The sequence below is a fragment of the Podarcis tiliguerta genome, assembly GCF_965153285.1.
Source record: "Podarcis tiliguerta genome assembly, chromosome: 10".
Taxonomy (NCBI): Eukaryota; Metazoa; Chordata; class Lepidosauria; order Squamata; family Lacertidae; genus Podarcis; species Podarcis tiliguerta.
In genome coordinates this window covers 40,696,135-40,722,428 of record NC_139543.1, presented here as the reverse complement: position 1 = coordinate 40,722,428, position 26,294 = coordinate 40,696,135, and the positions used below count along the sequence as shown (strand labels likewise).

The following is a 26,294-nucleotide window of genomic DNA, read 5'->3' as shown; positions in this document are numbered from 1 at the left end:
AAGACTGGCCCGTACGGGCAGGGGTACCTTTACCTTTACCTTTACCATAGAATCATGGGTGGGGAGAAGTACCCAAGGGTCATCTAGTATAACCCCCTGCAGTGCAGGAATTATTGACAGATGGCCATCCAACCTCTATTAAAAAACCTGCAATGATAGAGAGTCCATTGCTTTCTCTTTTTTGAGAGAGAGAGTCCATTGCCTTCTTGAGATAGTCTGTTCTACTGCTGAGCAGCTCTTAGAGTCAGAAAGTTCTTCATAGTGTTTCATCAGAATATCCTTTCTTGTAATATGAAACCATTGGCTCGGGCCCTGTTCTCTGGAGCAGAAGAAAACAAGCTTCCTCCATCATCCTTCTGGCAGCTCTTCAATCTTCTCTTCTTCAGGCTAAACATACTTCGCTCCTTCAACCATTCCTCATAATGCTTAGTTTCCAGACCTTTTATCATATTGATTGCCCTCCTTTGCACACATTCCAACTTCCTTAAATTGTGGTGCCCAGAACTGGATACACACACTTTTTTTTTAATCTTTCTGATTGCTGTATATTGGTTTTATAATTTTTTAGTCCTTTATTTTATGCTGTCTTCTTTCATTCTTATTCTTCTTATAAAGCTCATTGAGAATACAATTAAAGGGAATTATTAAGGCAACTAAAATGAACAGAAATCTCCCTTTAACTCAAAACTGTGTTTTCTCCCTGAGGAGAAGCTGCCGCTACACTGATTGCTTGCTCCTGAGTAGCCCAACCATACATACATAATTTTATTTGTATGCCACCTTTCCACAGTCCAAACCATGGTCAAGGCAACTTACAACATGAAAAAATATAGCTACAGCCTAACAAAAGTAGTCATAATCAATAAATAAAACATTAGAAAACACACAACCAAACTGAACAATTTCCGCATAAGTCACAAAAAGATCTAAAATAAAAATACAAAAACCCCAGCAACAACACCCCCAACAGCCCCTCCCAAACAATACCCCAGCCCAAGAATAATCAGCCAGAATGAGTTGTTGTTGTTGCTGTTTAGTCGTGTCCGATTTTTCATGACCCCATGGATGCCAGGCAAAGCACTCATTCCACAACTCAGAATGAGTTGTAGGCAGAGCATTTAATAAGAGACTGCAAGTTTCCATTCTGCTGACGTTTATAAACCCAGAAGAAGTCAGGGAAAGAGGCAAGAATGCAGAGAACTTTGAGAACATTGAAAGTAGACTTTAGCGTAAGAGGTTGAGATTGATAGGCGGGGTTACCTACCTCTCCCTGCATCCCCATGAGCAGAACTTCTCTGTTCTGACAGAAAGACAGAGAAGGGAGTGAGTACAATCTGCTCTTGAAGAAAGCAGTTGCTTAAGCAGTGAAGAGCCTGGGGCTGTGGCACCCACCTTTTTCAGCAAGATTTATACTATTAATCACCTTATTCTCCCACTGTCTTTAAGTCACGCTGTCTTAAAGAGCTGCACGCAAACAAAGATCTCTATTGCGTCCCATTCCATTGTGTACAAGTAGGGACAGCAGTTTTTCAAAAACCCAAAGAGGAGACAATCAGGAGTATGCAGCTGCAGCTTCTCTAGCGGCAGTGATAGATGCTGTTTTTCTTTCCCTTGAGGAACAGAAGGCCTTTTCAAGTTTCCATGAAGGAGAAAATCAGCCTACGCAGCTGAAGTCTCTTTGGCAGCAATAGAAGGTGCCAGGCAAAATCATTCTCTTTCCCCAGGCCTTTGGCTAATAAAAAAACTATGGCCTTTTATTGGGGGGGGGGGTGTTAATATTTTTGTTTGCTACTATGTATTTTGTGTTTTTATATTGTAAACTGCCCTGTGATCCTTGAATGAAGGCTGGTAGAGAAATTTAATAAATAAATAAAATAAAAATGAAATAAATAGCAGGTGCTGCATTTTCCTTTAGATATTCTTAACATGTACAATGGGGGAGGGGAAATAAAAATTATGTATAAGATTAATATATGTATATCTACAGGAAGGTCAACTGGCACTTAAAACAAGTTAACTAACCTTTAGCAAACTGCAATGGTGGCTGCTGGCCAGCGAAGAAATGCTATTGTTCTCTGAATGCTTTTAATGCAACACTACAGGTAGGAGCCAGTAAAGAGATACTTACTACCTGTATTTGGGGAGTTAGGGAATCAACTTTAATTTTCTTAGAAACTATTCCAGATTTGTTTTTTAAAAATACATCATGAATATGATTACACATAAAAGTATTTTCCTTGGCATATAGGATTTTTCTAATCCAGAGAGATAGAGGGAGAGAAAAATATTGGAACGTTTTTTAAAAAAGATTTTCCCTATAATTATTCGGTGAGATACTGCTCTGTACAGCTTCTTTTTACAGTACTAAAACAACCAGACCTGAATTATATGTATGTGATGTGCATGCTTTTGACAATGGAATTAATTTAGCCCATGGGTGTTTTTCAGAGCTAATCATCATTCTTGCTATTGTAATGAAATGAATAGGCTTTTTGAAATTTCTTGGTGGTGCAGAATCAGAATTGGAAGGGTTTTGCAGGTTATCTAATCCAACTACTTGCCCCGAAGGATAATGTGTGGCTTGTATCTAAAGCAGCTGTGACAATTTTTCGTGGTTTTTCCCCCTTCTTTTTTTTAATACTGTCTTTGTCAGATTCATCAGTTACCAGCTTGCTCCAATAATTTTTTTCTGTTCATTTTGAAAATTTAAAAAGTTTAAAATAGAACACTACTATATATATTTCAGTCTCTCCTCATGGCTAACTTGATCCTGTTCCTTCAGCTAGCTAGCTATTTATTTATTTATTTATTTATTTATTTATTTAAATACATACACCGCTTGATTGTGGTAAACCTCAAAGCAGTTTACAGAAGATAAAACAGTAAAATGAAGAAAAATTTACAACCTCACTTTAAAACATACAGAAGTTAAAATACTAAAACAAATTAAAATTACCTCAGCTTCTGGGTAGCATCTTGGTAGGCTTGTCTAAACACGAATGTTTTTAGCAGATACTAAAAAGAGTACCGGGAAGGTGCCTGCTTGCTTTCAATAGGCAAGGAGTTCCAAAGTGCAGGTGCTGTTACACTATAAACGATTGAGTTCTTAGAAATGCAAGACAGGCATTATGTGGTACCTGAAGTAGTGCCAATTCCACCGATCAAAGCAGTCGAGTGGGCGCATGTGGGTAAAGCAATCTCGTAGGTAAATTGGTCCCAGGTTATTAAGGGCTTTATACGCTAATAGTAACACCTTGAACCTGGCCCTTGTGTGAAACACTCAACGTAAAGAAAAGTTCTAGGTATCTCTCAGGCTTATATGCTGCATATGGAACATTAGTTGGTCTAAATCATGGATAGGGAAACTTAGACCTTCAGATGTTATTGAACTTCAACTCTCATCACCTTTCAGCATTGAACATGCTGGCTAGGACAGTTGGGAGTTGGACTCCAACAACAACTGGAGGGCCACATGTTTGCCATCTGTATTCTAAATAAAAATATATTACCTCACTTTTCATTTGTAATGGGATTGTCCAGAGTAACACACTGTGAATTTATTTCTGCGTACTTTGCTTTGGCATAAACAGTGTGCACCAAACATCTGTTTCAGGTTTTCTTTTTAACTAGGGAGAATGGCAAAAACAGTTTCCTTTCAGGAAAGGTAATTACAAGAGCTGTGTTTGGGAGCTACAACCTTGAATAAACAAAACCTGTTTAATTTAGTCCCAGGTGTAGTTCAAGGCAAGTATGGCTCTGCAAACAGAACCATAATTAGATAAGCATGCTGGGACTACACATTTGTGAAAGGGGAAAATGTGTTGGAAAACCTTTGCTATCCTTATCATATACATAGAGTCAAGGAAAATGGTTCTTAAATCTTAAGGCTTTCCAAGAGGATTAAATTGAACTCTTAAGTGCAATACCATGGTCATGCTCTTGGGAGTAAGTCCCACAACAAAAGTAGGACTTGCTTTTAATTAACATGTATAAGTTTTCATTTTAAGGATTTTAAATTGGCTCTCAAAACGTTATAGTACTCTTGAAAATTCTACAGCACCTGTATAATAGAAATGTGTTCATTTTTCAAAAAGCATGTCTGCCCTACATCTGCAAGACTTGAGGTAGATTCAAACAGAGCTTCATAGAAATAACGATAAAGACAAATTTAATACAATAATAAACCAACACAACAGAATCACCAGCATTAGCAACTCAAGGCCATAATGTCCATTCAGTAGCCATATAATCTTTTTTGAAGAGATAGGTTTCGTATCCTCTCTCAAAAGCTGCAAAAAACAGAACAGCTTTATACTACAGTTGTGAGGGGTGGAGGAGGCGAGAACAGTAATTCTACTGCCTCAGACCAATGGTGAGTGGCAACGAAGGTCAGGATCTTCTCAGAAATAGCACCTAAATTGTTGGGAAACATTTGAGGGCCAAATATTCCTCACCCTTGATTTATGCAGTGTGTGCACACAGACCACAGGTCACCTGTGGAACGTAAAAAGTGCTTGGGTTCATGCAGATAGTGATAAATAATCTAGTTCAGCATTTGATCTGTACTGAGAATAGGTAGCAGTATCTTTTTGTTATTTATATGCTGTTCACTAGCAACAAAAGACTTACAAGTACATGGTTGGGGAAAGACATGGTTGTATCTTGTTGGTTTTACTCTACTAATGGAAGTCTCATTGATCTAGCAGGCGCCTGTCAGCAGAATGGAGACAGACATAATCTTATCTTCTCCCTTCCACACACCTCAAAATCTGCTCCTGAGGATTGGGGGACCCTTCAGAACAGTGTGGACCATTGGCACAGTGGGGGGGGGGGAGCTTTGGGGAATGAGGAATTTCCAAAAATAGTCTCTGCCTTAATTCTGCTGATGGAAGCCTCCATTGGATCAAAGAGCTTTATGCCAGCAGAGTAACTCAACTGGATACTACAACCCAAAGCATTTGATGCACCAGGAGGAGTATACGGTCTTCAAGCAAAGTTAATAGTTCAAATAACCTAGCTGACTTCTATTAATGTTTGCATAGCCATGAAAAATACATTTCCATCTCAAAAGCTAAGCTTTGAAAATTAAAGCCAAATGCACCAGAACACTGGCGGTGTTCTGTTCTTAAAAAGTGTTTGTGGTGTGCTTTATCTGAAAGTACAGAATAACAACTTCACATTTGGGAGGGAAATAATGGCTGACTCATTGCTTGCCTACTAGGACAAAAGAAAAACCAGTGTATGGCAATTTTCAGTTTTCCTCTTTTGTTAGGCCATCTTTTCAAGCAGTAACTGAAGTGTCAGAAAAACAGAAACTTCTAAGCCCCTCTCATGCTGACTTTAAAAATATGCTTATAATATAGACATAATGGTGTGATTATAGTTTGTCTATGCCATGTTAGCCAAAGAGATGCTAAGAAATAGTGAAATCCTTTAACCCAGCTTATTCAGTTACTTGAGCACTTAACACAATTTAGTAATTGGTGTGGTCCCTTGAAGAAAGGATTTTACCCAATATGCATTGGGCTTCTGATAAACTCTGTTTATTGATCCAATCCACAAAACACACAATAAAACGTGCACATTTTAGGACTTTTTAGCTGTTTTTGTCTACTACCTTAGGATGATCTCTCTCTCTCTCTCTCTCTCTCTCTCTCTCTCTCTCTCTCTCTCAGATTTGCTATTAAGCCTTTAATGCTGATGTCTATTTCTAGTGAGAGTTGAATTGCGATGATAGACAAAATTATTTTTGAATATGTCCTATAAGCATCTTGCTGTTTAAATTAAAAGCGTGCATGAAGGGCAGTGGCTATGATTAATTTTCTTATTATATTACCCATTGTTTCTTGGTAGCAGTGATGCTTTGTATGCAAATAGCTTAGGTTCTAGATAGATGTGGCATATTAACTTCTTCCTGAAATAAAAGAAGGTGAGTGGTGTCGGTGTTATTCTCTGAAGAAAATGGGAAAAAGAATAAAGAGGGAATGGACTTTTAAGTCCTGTTGGTGTATTAAAGGGCTAGAATACACACCAATAAAATGAAATATATTGATATCAAAGAGGCATACAGTACATGCATATACTGCATCTTCATATACTGTCTATTGGCCCAGAAAGGTGTTATCTTCTATACAGCCTGTGAAGATAGCTGTTTTTCATGCAGATGTGAACGTTGCATATTTTGTATGGGTAGAAGTGCACTAAAACAGATATGTATTGTTTTTACTATGGAAGTTGCAAATGGTATACATAAATTTTAAATATTCCTAATTATAGGCCTGCTGATTATTTGATTTTGATTGTGTGATGTCATGGCTAAAGTACTGGACTAGGACTGGAGAGTTCTGGGATCAAATTCTGTTAGGTCCTGAAATGCACTTGGTGGCCTAGGGCCAGTGTGACTGTCAGCTTAACCTACCTCACATGGTTGTTGTAAGCATAAAATGGGCGGGAAACCATGCACATTGCCTAGAGCTCCTTGGTGGATAGGGAACATATAAATGTAGTAAGTAAATAAATACATAAATATTCATTATTCAGGAATTGTTTTAGATAGAAAATGCAGCATAGCAAAGCAGTTACTCTGTTCTGATGCAGAGTTGCTTGAGAAAATAAACACAGAATTTGCAAATGCCAATTAATCAACAGTTGTCACTTTGTACTATAAGGACAGAATACTGAACTAGATGGGCCTTTGGTGTGATCCAGTAGGGCTCTTTATTTTTGTAAGTAAAACAAATTCATTTACTCTAATGACTGCTTTCCAATATGTTTACTTTTGGTTTCCACTGTCTTATGTTGTTCCTGCATTGCAAGGGACCTTGGGGTACCTTCCAACTATACAATTCTATGATTCCCTTGGCACTCAAATTTATTAATTTATATGACTCCCCTAGGCTAAGTCTGGCAATGTGGTCCAAGACAGGCCAATGGGCAGGCAGGCAAAGGAGTCTAGAGGCAGTTAATGTTGTTCAGGACAGAAATGGTATGAACTGAGTTGCTGGAAATAAGCCAAGGACACTTCTTATATAAGGCCAGCAGATTCCCAGGTTGCCTGATAACTTTGGCTTACCAGTCTCTCTTCTGCCCATGGTAACAACATAGAGCAGCAATACTCAGGCCAGTAAGTCCCTATACCTACAAACTATCACAGTGCTACATAAAGCAAGCTGCCTGGACTCTGCTTATGTGGTTTGTGCCATGCATAGGCAGAGCAGTTCTGTGCAGTTGCCTGTCTTCCTGTGATTCAAATTATCTCCCTGGTATATACATTCCGAAAGCTAGCATAGTTGCTTTATTGTATTGCTTAAATTAATAAACTTATTTCATTTGGGGAAATAATTTACCTGAGAATTTGAATTCCCACGCTTTGAATATGAGCTTCAGGATCTAACTGAGGCCATTTTCAATATAATAGTATATTTTTAGAATCGTTCTGAGTGCTGATTAAAACTAAATTGATCCATTATTTCTCCTCAACAATTTAATGTAATCTAAAGATTAACACCAGCTAATATTTCTTCTATTTAGTACAAGTGACGTAGACTATACCTCATGTGAGATGAATGAGCAGTTCTACTGACTTCTTTGGCAAATGAAACTACCCACAAACTGGACCCTTTTAAACCTGAATGACTTTCCATTCAAGAAGATTACCTTTTTGAGTTTTTTATTCTCAGTTTCATAACAGTGGTACTGGGTTGCCTAAGCCCTAAGCAACCAGAAAAAACACCAAGATACTGGATGTCTGATGGCTTATATATTCCTAAGTATACTTAAAGCATTCTGTAGTGACGCCAGGCATAGTACCGTGCAGATCCCTAACTGTGATAAAAGAGAAAGAGAAAAAACATTTGCTGATAGATTTTGCCATGAGAAAGAATGTATTGGTATTGCGCCTTAATTATGATGATGACTTTGCAGGATGCACAAGTGAAAGAGCATTTTCGAATTTTTCCTGCAGATGACACAACTTGATTTAAGCTGGCATGTATTAAACCTGAATTGGGCACATAAACGTTTTACAATATGATAATAATTTGTCTTTCATGTTTTTATCCCTGAAACAACAATACTGTCTAATGCTAGTGTTCAAAAATGTCTAGAAATGCAAATCTTACACTTTATCCTTTCCAGCAGGAAAAATAATTGCCAATTTCCAAGTCTTCTGCTTCTTGCTATCCATAGCCAGTTAACAACTGAAACAGTGAGTGAGTAGTGAAGTGATTTGCTGAAGGTCAAACTGCAGATCAGAATTTCCAGTTCATGATACTAATTTGTCTATTAGGACAACTATCCTTTTAAAGTTATTTATATAGCTGATAAGCCTGAGGAAGAAAAGGACATTTTATGCATGTGTAGTTTATATATGTTTGACTTTTACATGGGGGAAACGCTGGTTCTTATACTTCTCTATCACTCTGCAGTCTGTGACACTTGAAAAGCAGTTTCCCGCGCCTGCTATGAATACCCCACTTCCTCTTTCATGGAAGATATGATTCCATGAAAGTACTGAAAAGAGTAGCTAAAATAATTGGAGTACTGATGGTGGTGAATTTCCCCTATGAACAGCGGCTTAGTCAACTGGAGCCATAAAAAACCCCCACACCGTTCTGCATTGATCATGGATAATAATTAATAAACAATATCTCAGGAGAACTCATTAACACTGATTGGCAGTTGGTTCACTTTGGCATCTTCTATACTAGGACTTACATCTGAATAAACACACAAAGGATTGCACTGCATGTCTTTCCTTACAACTTGCGAGTTTTCAACCTATAGCTTGAAACGCATTTCATCTCACAACCATTTTGCTACGTATTTTCTATACTTTCCTTTCATTTTTCTTTTCCTCATTCTGTTTGAATGGATCTTTTTTACAGTATGTGGTCATTGTTTCCTATATGTTCAACAGCACATAACATCTCACACCAAGTTCTTGGTACCACATAGGAATAAGGACAGGATCACATGTCCTCTTGTTGGTTCCATAACCAAATGTTTTTGGGGTACAGTTTTTCAGGATATCTGACTATTTTATCACTTTCTCAGTTCCAGGATATGCCTTTATCATTTATCCAGTTTATGTGAGGATAATTGAAGGCACCCATTACTATAATGCATGGGTAGCCTATGTGGTCCCTCCCGAAGTTATTGAACTCTTAACTCCCATTGGCCACTGGAATGGCCAGTAGTCACAATTGATGGGATGACACTATGTTGGCTACCTATGCAACATGTCCTTCATTGGATGCCTTCCTGATTTCATTCTCTATCTCAAGATCACCTGAAACATTTTGGCCAGGGGGGGCAATGCTATGACCCCAGTGATTATATTATTTAGGAGCTGGTATTGTCAGTTCTGTTAAGGGACGTGGGTGGCGCTGTGGTCTGACCATAGAGCCTAGTGCTTGCTGATCAGAAGGTTGGCGGTTTGAATCCCCGCGACGGGGTGAGCTCCCGTTGCTCAGTCCCGGCTCCTGCCAACCTAGCAGTTCGAAAGCACGTCAAAGTGCAAGTAGATAAATAGGTACCGCTCCAGCGGGAAGGTAAACGGCATTTCTGTGCATTGCTCTGGCTCGCCAGAAGTGGCTTAGTCGTGCTGGCCACATGACCCGGAAGCTATACGCCGGCTCCCTCGGCCAGTAAAACAAGGATGAGCACCACAACTCCAGAGTCATCCACAACTGTACCTAAAGGTCAGGGGTCCCTTTACCTTTACCTTTATTGTCAGTTCTTTTACAGTATCTGACCCTTTTGTGCCCTCTTTGACTCTAATGCAGTGAGGGCAGCTGTTAATGGCTTTCACTCTTGAGAGATACCACTTATCTTTCATTTCATGATTTCTGACCACTCATATTTTAGAAAACCTTTCCCCCTGTCCTCACATGTCATGGAAAGCTTCACTGGTTTCCCTTCTCCCCTGCCTCACTTCCATTATGTTATTGTAACCACATTCCCATGACAGGGTCCTATAGCTGCACAGGAGACAGCAGCATATATAGTAGAGGTAAGGAACATGTGGTCCTCCAGATGTTATTGGACACCAACCTCCATCAGCCCCTGCTAGCAGGACCAGTAGTCAGAGAATATGGGAGTTTTAGTCCAGCAACATCTGAAGGGCTACACAGTCCTTCATCTCTTGTCATGAATTATTTTGTGTATGTGGATTCAGCTCCTATTTAAGAAATATGTCTCAACATATACAAATTTTAGTTAATTCTGGAAACTTATTTTAAAAAATCATTTGGATGTAGCTGATATTACCATAAGAAAAAGCGCTGCCTGTGTAAGAGGTAATTACAAGGCTATGGAATTGACAATGAAATTAATGCTCTTGGTGTTTATCATACTATTAGCACTTTTTACATACACATTGAATAAATCAGTTTTGTACAGCTGGCTATTAAATAGGAGTCCATTGATTGTATAGAAAATTAGAGAGAGAAAGTTCTCTAAAGGGAAATGGTTCTGCATGCAAATCAGAAGGAATGATAAACTGGTGTCTGATGCCATCAAAGGAATGGATGGGGGGCTAACATGCTTAAACTTAATCCAGACCTCAGATTGATGTGCTGTTGATGAAAAGTACTGCAGATGTAGGTGAGGTAGTTCAGTCTGCTCTTGATTGGGTTGCCTTCCTTTTGAAACAGCACTGGGGATGCTCCTGGGTCCATCACTTTCCCCTGCTGCCCAGGTGGGATGACTATGAGCACCTTTCATCAGCTTGATATTGTTTACCAGCTGCAGGCTCTCCTGTAGAAGACAGAACTGGCCTCAGTTACCCAAACTTTGGCTACTTTCTGGCTAGACTGTTTCAATGCACTCTACCTGAGACTAATTTGCGAAAATGGTCTAGACACTTCCGTAGGTTCAAAATGTAGCTGCCGGAAATTAGTCTGGTGTCTGCAAGCAGAAACATATAATCCAATCCTTTGTCAGCTCCATTGTCTACCTATTTGCTTTGAATTCAAAATGATACAGTTTGCAGAACAGCACCACCGCAGCAACATATATTTGGATCTAGTCCATTATATTTTATGGTCTCTGTTTTATTTATTTAACCTATGCAACTAGTTGCTGAGTACATCAGTGGAAGAGCAGGGTAGTCACTGGCGGGGGAAAGTGGGTGCGGTACACCCCAGGTGTCATCCCTGGGGGGTGACATCACCACTCCACCCCGCTGGGATGCTCGCCCCGGTCCTACAGGTGGCTCGCCCTGCCCCTGGGTGCACAGCATGTATGTCACTCTGGGTGCCAGAGCAGCTAGCTCCGCCTCTGAGGGTAGTATTTAGTTTCCAGGAGCACCAGGGGCACTGGTTGGTGGTCTGTTTCTGTTTGCACGATGGCTGGATTCACTGGTGGAATGCTCTTCCTAGGGATACCTCTTGCAGTATTAGTATGATTATTAGGTATCATACACTGCAGCATTTTCTGAAACTTTAGTGTCTAAATCTTCTGATTTTTTTACAATATCCTCTGATATCTTCTGATTTTTTTTACAATATCCTTAAAAGCCTGCCAGAGCTGCTTCTGGACCACAATATATATGGAAGGTAATTAGTGCATCTGCAGCCAGGATATCTTGATTCAGGAATGGCAAACCAGCCATAGCTGTGCATCATGGACTAAGTAAAACCAAAAGGAGGTGTACCTCAAAAGAACTTCATGAAAGTGTATTTGCGGCAGTGTTACCCTTTTCACATGATGCTGTGATGTCCCTTTGGAGAATATCCACAGATATTTTTTAACACATAAGTAAGAAAACAAATAGCACATTCATGCCTACTCAGTAGTAAGTCCCACTGAGTTCAGCCTCCTAAGGCTGAAGATTTCAGTTCTTCAACCACTTACTCCAAAGTAATCCCCACTGAATTCATCCCCGCTGAATTCATCATGACTTACTTCTGAGTAGATGTACATATGGTTGCATTGCAAGTACCGTTCCTCCCATTTTCTCTTTGCTGTTGAGGGCATCAGGATAGGTTTACTTTTATTGTCCACTCATCCTCCATCTCTGTCAGCTTTATACCTCTTTAATTTGAGTCGAAAGACATGTATTGTATTCAATTGTATTAAATCAGAGAATTGCAGTTAATCTGGTTTATAGTACAGGATTTTCATGTCCTCCAGTTCTTTTTTGTTCTAATATTTGTTTACAACCTTAGTGCTGCTGGTTTATATATGAACAGTAGGATTATTCTTTTCCATGAGAAGAATCAAGTTCCAGGCCATAAGAAGCTTCCCTGGTGTGTCGGTGTTGATGCCGGCATGTAGTTACAAACAATATGCCTTTATAGCTTGTTTGGTGAGGCGGACACTTGTTTTCCCTTGAGAAATAAGCTCTGTAGAGCACTTGCTCACTCAAGAAGCCAGAAATATGTATTCACAACTTCTCAAATGCAGTAGTACCATTTCTAGCTTTAACAGATTGCTACTGTCACACATGCTGTCTTGCTTACTTTGCTAGGTTAGCATCATGTAGGCTGCTGTAAAGAATTCAATTCTAGACCAGAAATGTGGGGTTGGATAAGACCTACCTATGCTTTGAATAGAACCACTGAAATGTTTATGACAAATTAGTTTTGAATCATTTAAGCCCCATTGTTTTCAGATTGGCATGAATTCCATCTGGAATTCTTTGTAAAATGCAGTGTAATGATTACTCATTAGATTTTGTTTGCTTATTTTAACTTTACCTATTGCAAATATAGCAGGGGGATGTAAAAAAACATTGTCAGCTGTCATTAATAAAAGTATTCCATGAATCCTGACTTTAAACATATAAATTAATATCGGCAGTCCATATGTCCAAATAGTTATCCCGACAAGATTGATGAACATAAGCTATATAGAAAGGGTAGAAAGATTTTCAGATCACTGAGTAGCAGATGGTGGGTGTTTATTGTTCCAATAATAATAATAATAATAATAATAATAATAATAATAATAATTTATTTGTACCCCGCCCATCTGGCTGGGTTTCCCCAGCCACTCTGGGCGGCTTCCATAGAAATCAAAAATACACTAAAATATCATACATTAAAAACTTCCCTGAACAGGGCTGCCTTAAGATGTCTTCTGAATGTCAGGTAGTTATTTATCATTTTGACATCTGATGGGAGGGCGTTCCACAGGGCGGGCACCACTACCGAGAAGGCCCTCTACCTGGTTCCCTGTAGCTTTGCTTCTCGCAATGAGGGAACCGCCAGAAGGCCCTCGGCGCTGGACCTCAGCGTCCGGGCAGAACGATGGGGATGGAGTCGCTCCTTCAGGTATACTGGGCCGAGGCCGTTTAGGGCTTTAAAGGTCAGCACCAACACTTTGAATTGTGCTCGGAAATGTCCTGTCAGCCAATGTAGGTCTTTCAAGACCGGTGTTATGTGGTCTCGGCGGCCGCCCCCAGTCACCAGTCTAGCTGCCGCATTCTGGATTAGTTGTAGTTTCCGAGTCACTTTCAAAGGTAGCCCCACGTAGAGCGCATTGTAGTAGTCCAAGCGGGAGATAACTAGAGCATGCACCACTCTGGCGAGACAGTCCGCGGGCAGGTAGGGTCTCAGCCTGCGTACCAGGTGGAGTTGGTAGACAGCTGCCCTGGATACAGAATTGACCTGCGCCTCCATGGACAGCTGTGAGTCCAAAATGACTCCCAGGCTGCGCCCCTGGTCCTTCAGGGGCACAGTTACCCTATTCAGGACCAGGGAGTCCTCCACACCAGCCCGCCCCCTGTCCCCCAAAAACAGTACTTCTGTCTTGTCAGGATTCAACTTCAATCCATTAGCCGCCATCCATCCTCCAACCGCCTCCAGGTACTCACACAGGACCTTCACCGCCTTCACTGGTTCTGATTTGAAAGAGAGGTAGAGTTGGGTATCATCTGCATATTGATGGACACCCAGTCCAAACCCCCTGATGATCTCTCCCAGCGGCTTCATATAGAGGTTAAAAAGCATGGGGGAGAGGACGGAACCCTGAGGCATCCCACAAGTGAGGGCCCAGGGGTCTGAACACTCACCCCCCCCCCACTTTCTGAACACAGCCCAGGAGGAAGGAGCGAAACCACTGTATAACAGTGTCCCCAGCTCCCAGCCCCTCCAGAAGGATGTTATGGTCGATTGTATCAAAGGCCGCTGAGAGATCCAGCAGAACTAGGAAACAATTCTCACCTTTGTCCCTAGCTCGCCGGAGATCATCAACCAGCGTGACCAAGGCAGTTTCAGTCCCATGATGAGGCCTGAATCCCGATTGGAAGGGATCCAAATGGTCCGCATCCTCCAGGCGTGCCTGGAATTGTTCAGCAACCACGCGCTCAATCACCTTGCCCAAGAATGGAAGATTTGAGACTGGGCGATAGTTGGCCATACTGGCCGGGTCTAAAGATGGTTTTTTAAGAAGCGGTTTAATGACCGCCTCTTTCAGCGGATCTGGGAATGTTCCCTCACAGAGGGAAACATTCACCACCCCGCAGAGCCCATCGCCCAGCCCTTCCCAGCTTGCTTTTATTAGCCAGGATGGGCAAGGATCAAGGAGACAGGTTGTTGGTTTCACGCATCCAAGCAGCCTGTCCACATCCTCGGGGATAACGGATTGAAAGTGATTCCATGCAACTTGACCAGACAGGGCTCTAGCTCTCTCCCGCCCCAGCCCTGCTCCCACGGTGGTGTCTAGCTCCTTCCGAATATGAGTGATTTTATCTGCAAAAAACTTTGCAAAATCATTGCAGGAAATCTTGGGGTCTTTACAAGGCCCCGGTGGTAAAGGTGGTTCTGTTAAATTGTGAACCACCTGAAAGAGTCTCCTGCTACTATTTTCTGCAGATGCAGTAGAGGCGGTGAAGAAAGTCTTCTTCGCCATCGCTATCGCCACTTGGTAGGCTCGACGTTGAGCTCTAACCTGTGTCCGGTCAGATTCGGAGTGAGTTTTCTGCCACCGACGCTCTAGCCGTCTCAGCGATTGTTTCATCGCCCTCAGCTCCGAAGAAAACCACGGGGCTGTCCGGGCTCCATGCAATCGGAGAGGGCGCTTCGGAGCCAGACAGTTGATAGCCCTGGTTAACTCCGCATTCCAGCGGGCCACCAGGGAATCAGCTGAAAGGCCATCAATATGGGATAAAGCATCCCCTACCACTCTCTGGAAACCATTTGGATCCATTAAGTGGCGGGGCGGACCATCCGAATTGGTCCCACCTCCCTGCAGAGGGGAAGGGTCGTGGAGAAGTCCAGTTGCACCAGGAAGTGATCTGACCATGGCACTTCTTTTGTTTCACTTTTACTTAGTGTCAGATCACCCACGTCACTAGAGGTGAACACCAGGTCTAAGGCATGTCCATGACTATGAGTTGGGCCAAACTTATTCAGGGACAGCCCCATGGAGGCCATGCTTTCCACGAAGTCCTGAGCAGCCCCTTGTAAGGTCGTGTCAGCATGGATGTTAAAATCCCCTAGGATAACCAAACTAGGTGTCTCCAGGAGAAAATACGCCACAACCTGAAGCAGCTCGGACAGGGAATCCTTGGTGCAGTGGGGAGGTCGGTACACCAAAAGGAATCCTGTACTTGCCCCTATTGCCCAACTTCCAGAACATGCACTCAGAAAACTGGATCTTCCCAGTAGGACGCCTGGTGCAAGCTAGTGACTTCCTAAAAATCACTGCAACCCCCCCTCCCCGCCCACATGACCTGGGTTGCTGTGCGTAAGAGAAACCTGGTGGGCAAGCAGCGGCAAGGACAGGCCCATCTGCTTCCTCCAACCAGGTCTCTGTCACACATGCCAGGTCAAATCCCCCATCCACAATCAGGTCGTGGATGGCAGTGGTTTTATTCATCATTGACTTGGCATTACACAGCAACACCTTCAGGTCATGTGGGTTTCCCCTGTTGATTCCAGTCTCCATCCGGTCAAGGCCAGACCCGGAGGCAGGGATAGTCTTCAAACAATGACTAAACTTGCCTCCTTGGTAATGACATGGTCTGGTCTTAGTGTAACTCCGCCTCCTGCCCATGATCACCGAGATTGAATGTCCCATTGCTTCCCCCACTGTGGAACTTGTCCCAGCCATCGTCTTTGGCTGGGGCCCCACTCCCAGGCAGCCCTGATCCCACCCCTTGAAAACAAAATGCAAACTATACAGAACCAATAAAACAACAACAACAACAAAAGGAACAGAAGAATTATACTAAAATTAATCCCCAACCCAATATCCATCCCACCCACCCCCAACAAAGGAAAAAAGGGAAAAAAGAAATAAAAATTTAAATTGCCACCAACTGCTTGAGGACATTTTAAAGCACATCAACCACCTGGAACAGGGAAGCAATGGCAGAACACTTCCCACACTTCCCCAAAAGTTTGTTCCAAATAAGGGCCTTGGCCACGCCCCCTGGGCCAGTTGGAAAAGGCCCTGGAAGGGAGCAGGCCCTGCAGTCCTCACCCAGCCGATGGTCCGAGGCTTCCCCGCAGCAGGAGTCCCTTTATAGCTGGGAAAGAGGGCCTGGGCCACGCCCCTTGGACCAGTTGGAGAAGGACCTTGAAGGGAGCAGGCCCTGCAGTCCTCACCCAGCCGATGGTCCGAGGCTTTCCTGCAGCAGGAGTCCCTTTATAGCCAGGAGAGAGGGCCTTGGCCACACCCCCTGGGCCAGTTGGAAAAGGCCCTGGAAGGGAGCAGGCCCTGCAGTCCTCCCCACAGCCTATGGTCCGAGGCCTCACCGCAGCAGGAGTCCCTTTATAGCTGGGAGAGAGGGCCTGGGCCAGTTGGAAGAGGCCTTAAGTTGCACCGTGTACAATGAAATCTGTTCCCAGGTAAGAGTGCAGAGGATTACAACCTAAGCTTTTCTGAATTTTGTATTCAGTGTCCAGTACCAAGTTCAGCATAGACAGTCAAGTTGTAAGGTATTGATGCAGGCCAATATACAGAAGTGCCCATTTGTAAATGGGCAAACTTAAATTCCTAAGAGAAAACAGAGAAGAACAATGTTTTTTTGGTGGTATGAAGTTGCCCCTTATCCCATTGGTCCATCCAGCCCAATACTGTCTATTCTGCCTGGCAGCTGATCACAAGGTCCCAGGTAGAGTTCTTTCTCCATTCTAATACCCCAGGTCAGTGCTATTTTTCTAGAAAAAGAGGTGCCAGAACTCACCATGAATGCCCCCCTTTTCCTCTTATAATGGCAATGGCACCCACCTAATTGATGCTGGAACTGAGTTCCGGCGAGTTCCGGCTGAAAAATGCCCTGCCCCAGATCCTTTTAACTTGAGATAGTGAATACTGAATCTGGAACCTTCTGTTTGTAAACGTGTACCTTGCCACTGAGTGCAGTGGTACCTCGGGTTACATACGCTTCAGGTTACATACACTTCAGGTTACAGACTCCGCTAACCCAGAAATAGTACCTTGGGTTAATAACTTCACTTCAGGATGAGAACAGAAATCATACTCCGGCGGTGAGGCGGCAGCGGGAGGCCCCATTAGCTAAAGTGGTGCTTCAGGTTAAGAACAGTTTCAGGTTAAGAACGGACCTCTGGAATGAATTAAGTACTTAACCTGAGGTACCACTCTTTCCCTAATTACTGCATCACTTTGCCCTTAATATTAAAGTTTATTCATTGCTTTAATATAGTCTCAAAATCTCATGGGTAGGTATTGTCTGCCAAGTAGTTACATACATGTTCAATGCAAAATCTTTTAGTAAAATAACATAAGTTCTGAAGACTTAAGTTGTTTGAAGGAAAGAAAGAAAAAACCTTAATTATGTAATAATGATGAAATGATTTGTTCTCCATGTTTTCCTTGGTATTTGAACATCATTTTCATTCTTGTCAATTAAAAGGAACTAATTGCATATTGTTCAAGTTACTAGTTTCTGGGAATAGCACAGAATCCTCCACTCTCTCCTTACCCAGTTTTTCTAGTGATGCAGCTAAGAAAGTGGGGAGTTTGGTTAGGCAAGCTTTGGTAGCTTGTGCCATATAAGCACTCTGTTATAATCCTGATTGCGAGTTCTTAAAAAAAAAAAAAAAAAGATACTTAAAAGTATGTTAATGGAACCAATTCACTAATTTTCAAATAAATTTAATTCCATATTATTCTTGGGGCTCCTTCATTTTCTCTCTCTCTCTTTCTCTCTCTCTTGAATGTTCACATTTAGAAAAATTGTTTTTAGATAAATTATCTCAGGAAAAAGCATTAGGATGTGGAACAGTGTGGTAGCAGTTGGGCTCCTATCTCATTACACTAATTAGCAAACTCACTGAGATACAAATGGCTTATGCACATCCAGTGAGACTTTTAGCTGTTTTCTTCAAACAGTAATTCCATGCTACATCCTTTTAAAGTCATCTTCCATTTACAATCTAGCTTGTCATGGAACATGAGAGTAGGGTGCCCTACTTTAAGAATACTATCCCCTATTTGAAAACATCCTTCTGGATGCCATACAACTCCAGCTCCCATCGTCCCTGCCAGCAGCATCTGTAGTAGCCACAGGCTCCTCATTCCTGTTCTATTTCAAGGGCTATATCACACCCAAGTTCAGTTTTAAAGATAACAAACTCTAAGAAGGAAGAGCCTTGAAGTTGCCTATTAGCAGTGGACTGGGCAAGACTGGAGGTCATCTGGTCACAGGTTTCCCCATTATGCTGAGATTTATTTTTCTATTTATAGTCTTTCTAAATTTGCACTTATGGATATATGTTAGTATATGCAAATTATCTTTTATCCTCCTATGGTGATGTGTAAATAGCCACCCTACATAGGAAGCTGCTAATCTAGAAACAGAAGTCCAAGCCTAGGTTGCATATGCAGACCTAGTCATGAAAGTCTTAGGCTGCTGGGCATTTTTTTTAGACAGCCTCATACATTTGGCATATGATATTAAAATATGTGTAAGATGTATATAATGCAATGTGCTAGATTCAAAATTTGCATTAAAAAGAGCAAACTCTCAGTAGCTTTTTAATATCTTCTGCTGTTGCAAAAAAAAGGTAAGCAAGAACCCTTTCCATAAGTTTTAAAAAGTATCAGCATGCTTCCTGTGACCTATTGTACTGACACTTAATTTTATCATGATTCATTTTCAAAATTATCCCTGTGAAATTTGGAACTGTATTTATGGCAGGTGAAATTAAATGAACTGCTGAAACTAAGGTCACTATTGTTGACGAGTAGGTTGAATACAGCCATAATTAAATGCAGATAGACTGTACAATGAAACGAATGACCTAGTGTATTGTACCCACTGACAAAGAAACAGTCAACGGTCTGTCATCTTAGTATGAACATGAAAGAAGCTTTCTAAACCTTTGAACAGTGAATTTATAGAGCTATTAAAGATGATAGAAAAAAGTCAGTTGTGTTAGTTATGAAATGGATTTATTTCTGATTATTCAGAAATGTGCACCAAAAAATCTCAGTAAAATAAAACATGGCATTTGACAAATATTAATTTCCATTTTTGAAAGATCTGCTCTCTATTTGTCTTAATATGCTCTTATTTCTTGCTTTCCTTTTTCGTAATGTCAAAAAAAGTGCAGTGGGGAGATCAGGAATCAAGGGAAAAGAATTTTTTATCTCTTTTATTAGACAAAATGCATTTTCATCACATATACAGAAAATCAGATTAGATTTTTTCGAGGCAAGTAGCATTTGAGAAATTTTAAGCAGGTGTAATTTCCTTCTGAGTCCTATTGTTGCTACACTGGAGTAGTTTGCCATATTCTTGAGGGAGGGAAAAGGTTTTCTATTTCAAATATTTCAAGAGACTGGAGGTTAAAACTGAATTGCGTGCCAAAGTCCTGTGACCCTCAATTCCCTAGTAGGTAATAAACACATGTACACAAATATTTTGGTTTATGGGTTCAAATTGGCCACAACTGTATTGGTTACAGATGTGAGCAGTTTGGCTTAGGCATTGGGTGAAGCAGGAAGTCCAACTAAGGGTAAACCACCAATAGGGGGAACCCTATGACTTACATCAAATAGGGGCACCCCGAGGGGTCCCTGCTAGGTTTCTGGCATGGCCCTAGCAGGGGTGAACGAAGGCGTCGTGACACCCGGGGTGGGGCGTTGCTACATATGACGCATGCACTGTACGTAGTGATGCTGCACATGTGTTATACATATACACTGGCGCTCCAGTGCTGTACAGACGGTGCTGGGATCCTCTGCTTGCGGTTGTAGCTGCGTACGGAGGATCCTCTACATGCGGCTGTAGCGGTGATGGAGGGATCCCACCGCCATCCGTACAGCGTTCGAGTGGTGCCAGCGGCAAACCGCTATGTACAGCGCATGTGCTGCGGCATTACGTACAGCGCATGTGTGCGATGTTGCACATGCGCTGTACATAGCGGTTTGCTGCCGGCACCAGGATCCTCTGCTCATGGCTGCAGCCATGAACAGAGGATCCTCCACATGCAGCTGCAGTGGCACGATGGCTGCTCGTGCTGGCACAGCAGGGCAAGCCCCCACGGGGTGCCTTCTTGTCACCACCCCAGACATGGCACCCAGGGCGCACCGCCCCACGACGCCCATTGCGACGCCACTGGGCCCTAGTTCACGTCTGGGCATTGGACAGAATCCACACCCGGCAAAAGTTGACGAGAGAGGGAGGGCCCCAGCTGCGCCACAGTTAAATATCCCATGGACTAGTAGTGGGGTAGGGATGACTGTAGAGTTTGGGGCCCTGAAAAGTATGAATACACACAGGCTGCAATCATAAGCCCTCTTACATGGGAGTAAGCACCACTGAATTCAATAAGACTTACTTCTGCATAGACATGGTTAAGCTTGTGTTGTTAGCTCCTAATTTAGCAGCAGCTGGAAATAGGGAGAGTGAATAAGTAGCAGAATAGGCAAAGCCAGAAGCCTGGGAGTTTAAGCAGGTATTTATGTGCCAGAGATAAATTGCTTACCAATTTGTTTCAAGCAAAGCATTTGCTTTTTGAAGTATTAACAATATTGTTTTTGAAACATTTATTCATCATAATTAATTCAGTCAAATTTTACTCTATTCACTCCATTCACTTTTGCTGGCAAATCATATTTGCTTCACACAGGAAATAAATGGAGTATTCAGGGTTCTTTCAAAGTTGGAAACTCTGAAACAATACAAAGATAACTGAAGAGGCTAATACATTTTAAGAGCTACAACAAAGCATTGCTTAATGTAGTTCTTTTTGAACAAAAATGGATAGTTGTTTGTTGGTTTACACAAAGTAGTTCAGTACTAAAGTAAGCAGTACGAAACCAAATACCGGTAAAAGTGGTTTTGCCTTTCTTGTTCCTACTAGAAATAGGATCATACTTTTTAATAGGCTGCGCCACTTCAGCAAAAGCCAATCCATGGAATAAGACCATTGGACACAGCAAACAGATAATAATACATATTGAAATTGCCTAAATCAAAAATTGAAGCACATTTGAGCATTCTGCCATCAAAACATCTGAGAAATATTGAGGAAACCCAAAACTAGTTTTGATATAACTTGGGAAGTGGAAGCCTGCATATCCCTACTTTAACTAGGCAAAGTCCACTGGCAAAATCTGAAGGGCATTTGGCAGGGATGAAAGAATTTCACCCATTATGTTCCTTTCTTGTTCTTCTGGTTCACTTGTCTCAGTTCATCCTAATATTTTGTATCTTAACTGTCTAGAAATCTTGTCTCACTACTGTCAATGCTCACAGTTCCATATTAGTCTGCTAGGGGGGTGAGGGTTGTTTGTTTATTCCCTGCCCCTCTTTCAGGTAGAAATAACTACCTTATTTTTAGTAGTCTTGGGTCTTCTTTTGCTTCACAAGCATTCTACTATCCAAGTTCGCCGATAGAAGGAATAAGGCATGTTTTTCTGCAGCAAAGCAAAGCATGGAAATATAGGCTGTAAAATCTTAAAATGTGCCCTTTGAAGTGAATTCCAAAGTTTTCCTCTTCCCTTAGTATACTAAAAAGACCACATGGTTGGGAAGTTAAAAATGGTTTACTTACAAACTCTTTAAAGGTTAGGTTCATGTGCATCAGAAAAGGCTGCACAGGCAGTAAAACTTGGCTTAGTTACAAAGTGTTGCAAGTTCCTAAATTATTGATATAGGAACTCAAGAGTGGTTATATGAGGCTAGTTACACCACAGTTGTGAGGATAAAATGAGGAAGGGGAGAACTACCTGTGCTACCTTCAGCTCCTTCGAGGAAAGGTGGGATATAAATATAATAAAAAAAATTATTTAAAAGCATGATTTCATTCATAGCATTTTAATATAGCAGTGCTTTAAAAACACAAAGTAACTAGCTGTCATTTGCCTTGCAGTATTCTTAAACAAGCATCTCCATTTTCTGCAAACATATACAGAGAAAGCATAAGGGGGGTGGTTTGCAAAAATGTTCTGCAGTTCTTGCCATCATTGGCTGCCAATCATTCCAGTGATTATGCAGCAATCATTGCTGGTGTTACATTTATAGATAGGTGATCCAGATTTGTATCACCAAAATTTCTTTCTGGATCAAGCATAGAAAGAATTTAAATAGATTAGTAGCACAGGTGTCATAATGTGCTTGTTACCATAGCTATGGCACACATTTCAAGCAGGAGATTTTATTCCACACTAGAATCTCTTGCTATGGCAACTGCAGTGCTGCTTATTGATATAATGTGGTAGATATAATTGATTCACTGCATGTTAAGGCATTTTTCTACAAACATTTACTCATCTAATGAATTTATTCATGTTTTGAAATACACATCTTTATTCTATAGGTGTGAATAATTCAGTTAACATCACATTGACAATTACAAAAATTGCAATTTTATTATTTTTAGTATATTGTTCAATTCTGCCATGTATGGATCATAACTGGAAGTAGGGGTTTTAGCCTGATGCAGCGTGTACACTGTGGAAAAACTGAATGCAAAAGAAACATATGCTTGAGGGGGAAATGTGGGCACATGCATGGGAAGGGTAGGACTGTTTCAGCATATAAATTAGCCTTGATTTGCAATTTACTGTGTTGTAAACCATTTTGTTTTCATATGTGATATTTGCAAAAGAGTAATTCAGGGATGTGAGGAAAAAGCAAATCCAAAGTGGTTGCTTTTTGACTGTTAGAATGTATCATTGAATACACACACACACACACAGAGAGAGAGAGAGAGAGAGAGAGAGAATGAATGTGGAATATGTATTCACAATCAGAAACTTCTTCACTGCTATAACTCCAAAGAGGAAGAGAGTCAGTTAGTAAACATCAATAATATTAGAAGTGCTTTAGAAGTGAAATGATGTGTATGGGTTTTCATTACAGAATTATATAAAGAAATGAAATTGGGCAGGAGCTCAAACATATTATCTTGGCCTTACCCCCCTCCCTCTACCCTGTTGAAAAACATGTCTTCCCTAAGGGGTTTATTCAAATTCAGTGCTTAAATATATTAACAGTTTACCCTGAATCAGAACCAAGGTGAAGCTGATTCAAAATGCCATCAGATGTACTAAAACGGAATATTTAAAATAAGAGTTCTTTAACTCTTATCGTCTAATTTAAAAAACCAAAACCCTTAAGCTAAAACAGCTTTGTATTTTTAGATCCTTACAAATAACAAAGTTCCAGTATGCCTAGATGGTTTCAAATTTTCTACATAAATACAAATTGCACATCCTTATTCTAGGAAATGCATTTAGAATAAATATCAAATCAATAGAATAACAGCAACTAATCCCATGGCAACTATTCTTTTGCCTGCTGGCCCTTCTTCTGATTCAGTGCTGTATGTCTGAGAGGTTGTGTGTCCATTTCTTTGACATGTCTATACTTGGGGTGAAAGCAGATTGGTAGACCATAGGCAGAGAAAATGTTTGGCAAACCAGTAAGGTGTGCTGCCAAAGCAGGAGTGGGGCACTTCAGACTTGAGGGCCAGATACAGCCCTCCTAGCTGCTCTACCTGCTGCTTGGGACTTGCCCACACCACACACCCTGTGCCATGGTCCTTTACTGGCCATGCCTCTCACCCTCCTTGAGTTTTTTGTCTGGCTGGAATGTGCTCTTGAATTCTGATTGCCCAGTTTTGCCTCCACTGGCATGTGACTCCCCCAGAGGTTGCCTGGAAGGGAAGGTTTCCCACCTCTTGCCTAAAGTTTTGGGATGTGGGAAGCAAGATTGAAATCCTATCCAGCCAAGAAGCTAGTATAAGAAGCATTTTGAATTACATTGGGCAATCCTCTTTCTCTTAGGTCACCTTTCCTTATGGGGACTGTGACGGGCAGCAGAGCCAGACCAGAGTCTGGGGACGCAGTCCCTCAGAAACTCCACCAAAGTGCTGGAGCCTCTGTCTGATTGGCTACCAAGATAGGAGCCAGAAGTGGGTGGAGCAGCACTCTGGCAGAGAGAATAAAAGAAGCAGTTTCTGAGGGAAAGAGTTAGATAGGGACAGACAGTGTGTACTCTCAGGGGGTACTCAAGGGTACGCAGACCCGCACCTCTTTTGTTGTTGTTAAAAAGTGTGGCATTTACTTCATGATGAGTACAGACACCTATTTTTCTAGAAAAAAAGCACTGGAGACAGAGAGAAGGCTTGATTTGAGATGGGAGATAGGCATTTGGATAGGGTTTGTCTGAGGGAGAACTGGTTCTGATTTGAGTTAGGAAAACCAGGTTGAGTGTCTGAGGAAGGTATACAGACAGGAGTTAACTAGAAGTCTAAGTAGAGCCAGGAGAGGTAGAACCTGGGTCTCATTCTAGCCAGGAGAGGAGAGTACTTCTAGGTAAAGAAGTCTCCCAAACCAGTACCAAGGGGTGAGGTGATCCCCTGGGTCTGTTAAACTGATTAGAATACCTCAGGAGTGGAATTGCTTTAAAAAAATGGGTAACTGAGGAAAAGTGCCCCTTTGCCTGTGAACCAAACTACAATGGTACCTCGGGTTAAGAACTTAATTTGTTCTGGAGGTCTGTTCTTAACCTGAAACTGTTCTTATCCTGAGGTACCACTTTAGCTAATGGGGCCTCCTGCTGCCGCCGTGCAATTTCTGTTCTCATACTGAAGCAAAGTTCTTAACCCGAGGTACTATTTCTGGGTTAGCAGCGTCTGTAACCTGAAGTGTCTGTAACCCGAAGCACCACTGTAATAAACTGTGTTAAAAGCATTGACCTGAAGCACCTGCCCGACCTAAGTGTAAGGATCTAGGAAACAGTAACAGAAACTGAAGTGTAACTGATTTTGAGCAAAGGGAATTTATGAGAAGCTATGCCTGGACTACTGTGTTTAAGCCTGTGACACCCTTATGTTTAGTTTTAGTAGTAACTTCTACCTGAAAAAACACATCTCCTGACCCAACTTTGTTTCACCAACTTCCTTTTTTTTTTTTTGGTAAATAAAGCTTTCCTTGTTTGATTAACTGCTGCCTGAGACTCCCTGAACCACAGTTTCCCTTACACAAGGCCCTCACCCAGGTAGCCTGTGGTAAATTGTAGACATTCATTAAATTGGTAACGTGAGGTAGGTCCACTATATTTAATTGGGGGCAGTTAGCAGGGTAAGTCCGCTACAGGGACCAATTTCAGAGGGATGTCTGTGTTAATCTGTTAGATTTTTGTAGCACCATGTATTGCACATGTATTGCGGCACAAGCATTTGTACACCAGGATCCACTAAAATATATTGGTGTGGAGTGAGGGAGGACATTGTAAATAAAGTCATTGACTTCACCCCTTGTATTTCATGAACTATATTTCATGGTATTTCCACAGGACTCAGCTATACAGCTGCAAATAAAACGTTTTAAGTGTGTTTTAAGTGCAGTGTGACACGAGATGGCGATGGTGAGCCTGATGGAGAATTCAATGTATTTTCAAAAACACTTAAAAAAAAACATTTTCAGAATGGTTTTTATATGTGTGTGGATTCCACCTGTTTGCCCAGCTGCTGACTATTTGTTTTCTCTGTACCAATGTGTATAGTTAAAGATCTTCCAATGAGGCTGATAATTCTTCATATGATGAAGTGGGTTCTAGTTCCCAAAATTATGCAACAATAAAATTGTTCAAAGTATTCAAAGTGTTATAAGACTTTGTTTTGTGTCCTCTTCCTTAGGTTTTTTAAAAATAAAGCTAAAAACACATCATGAGCTTCTAAAAAAGGTAACTAAGTCAGTGCCTATAGAAATGTAGCAAAGCAAGTAAATAAATAAATAAATATTTCCCCTTCCCCTTCTCTTCTATTGTGCCAAGGTTTATTTACAATTAGTCCTAGTCAGTATAGTCAAGGAAACAATATGCAAATACATTTTTCTTTGGCAAGTGGCGTCAGGTATTTTTA

At 41.4% G+C, this 26,294-nt stretch overlaps 1 protein-coding gene across 10 annotated transcripts in view; it reads left to right on the top strand.

The window, feature by feature from the left end:
* The window catches only part of ANKS1B (ankyrin repeat and sterile alpha motif domain containing 1B), a 318,652-nt gene that overhangs the window by 106,440 nt on the left and 185,918 nt on the right, over positions 1-26,294 (top strand). Inside the window, exon 1 of one of the 10 annotated variants that reach the window (XM_083400507.1) lies at positions 8,190-8,206. The exons of the other annotated variants lie outside the window; for them this stretch is intronic. The gene's annotated coding sequence lies outside the window, so the exon portion shown is untranslated. Of the gene's footprint in view, positions 1-8,189; positions 8,207-26,294 lie in introns of those variants that run through there. 10 annotated transcript variants of the gene reach the window in all.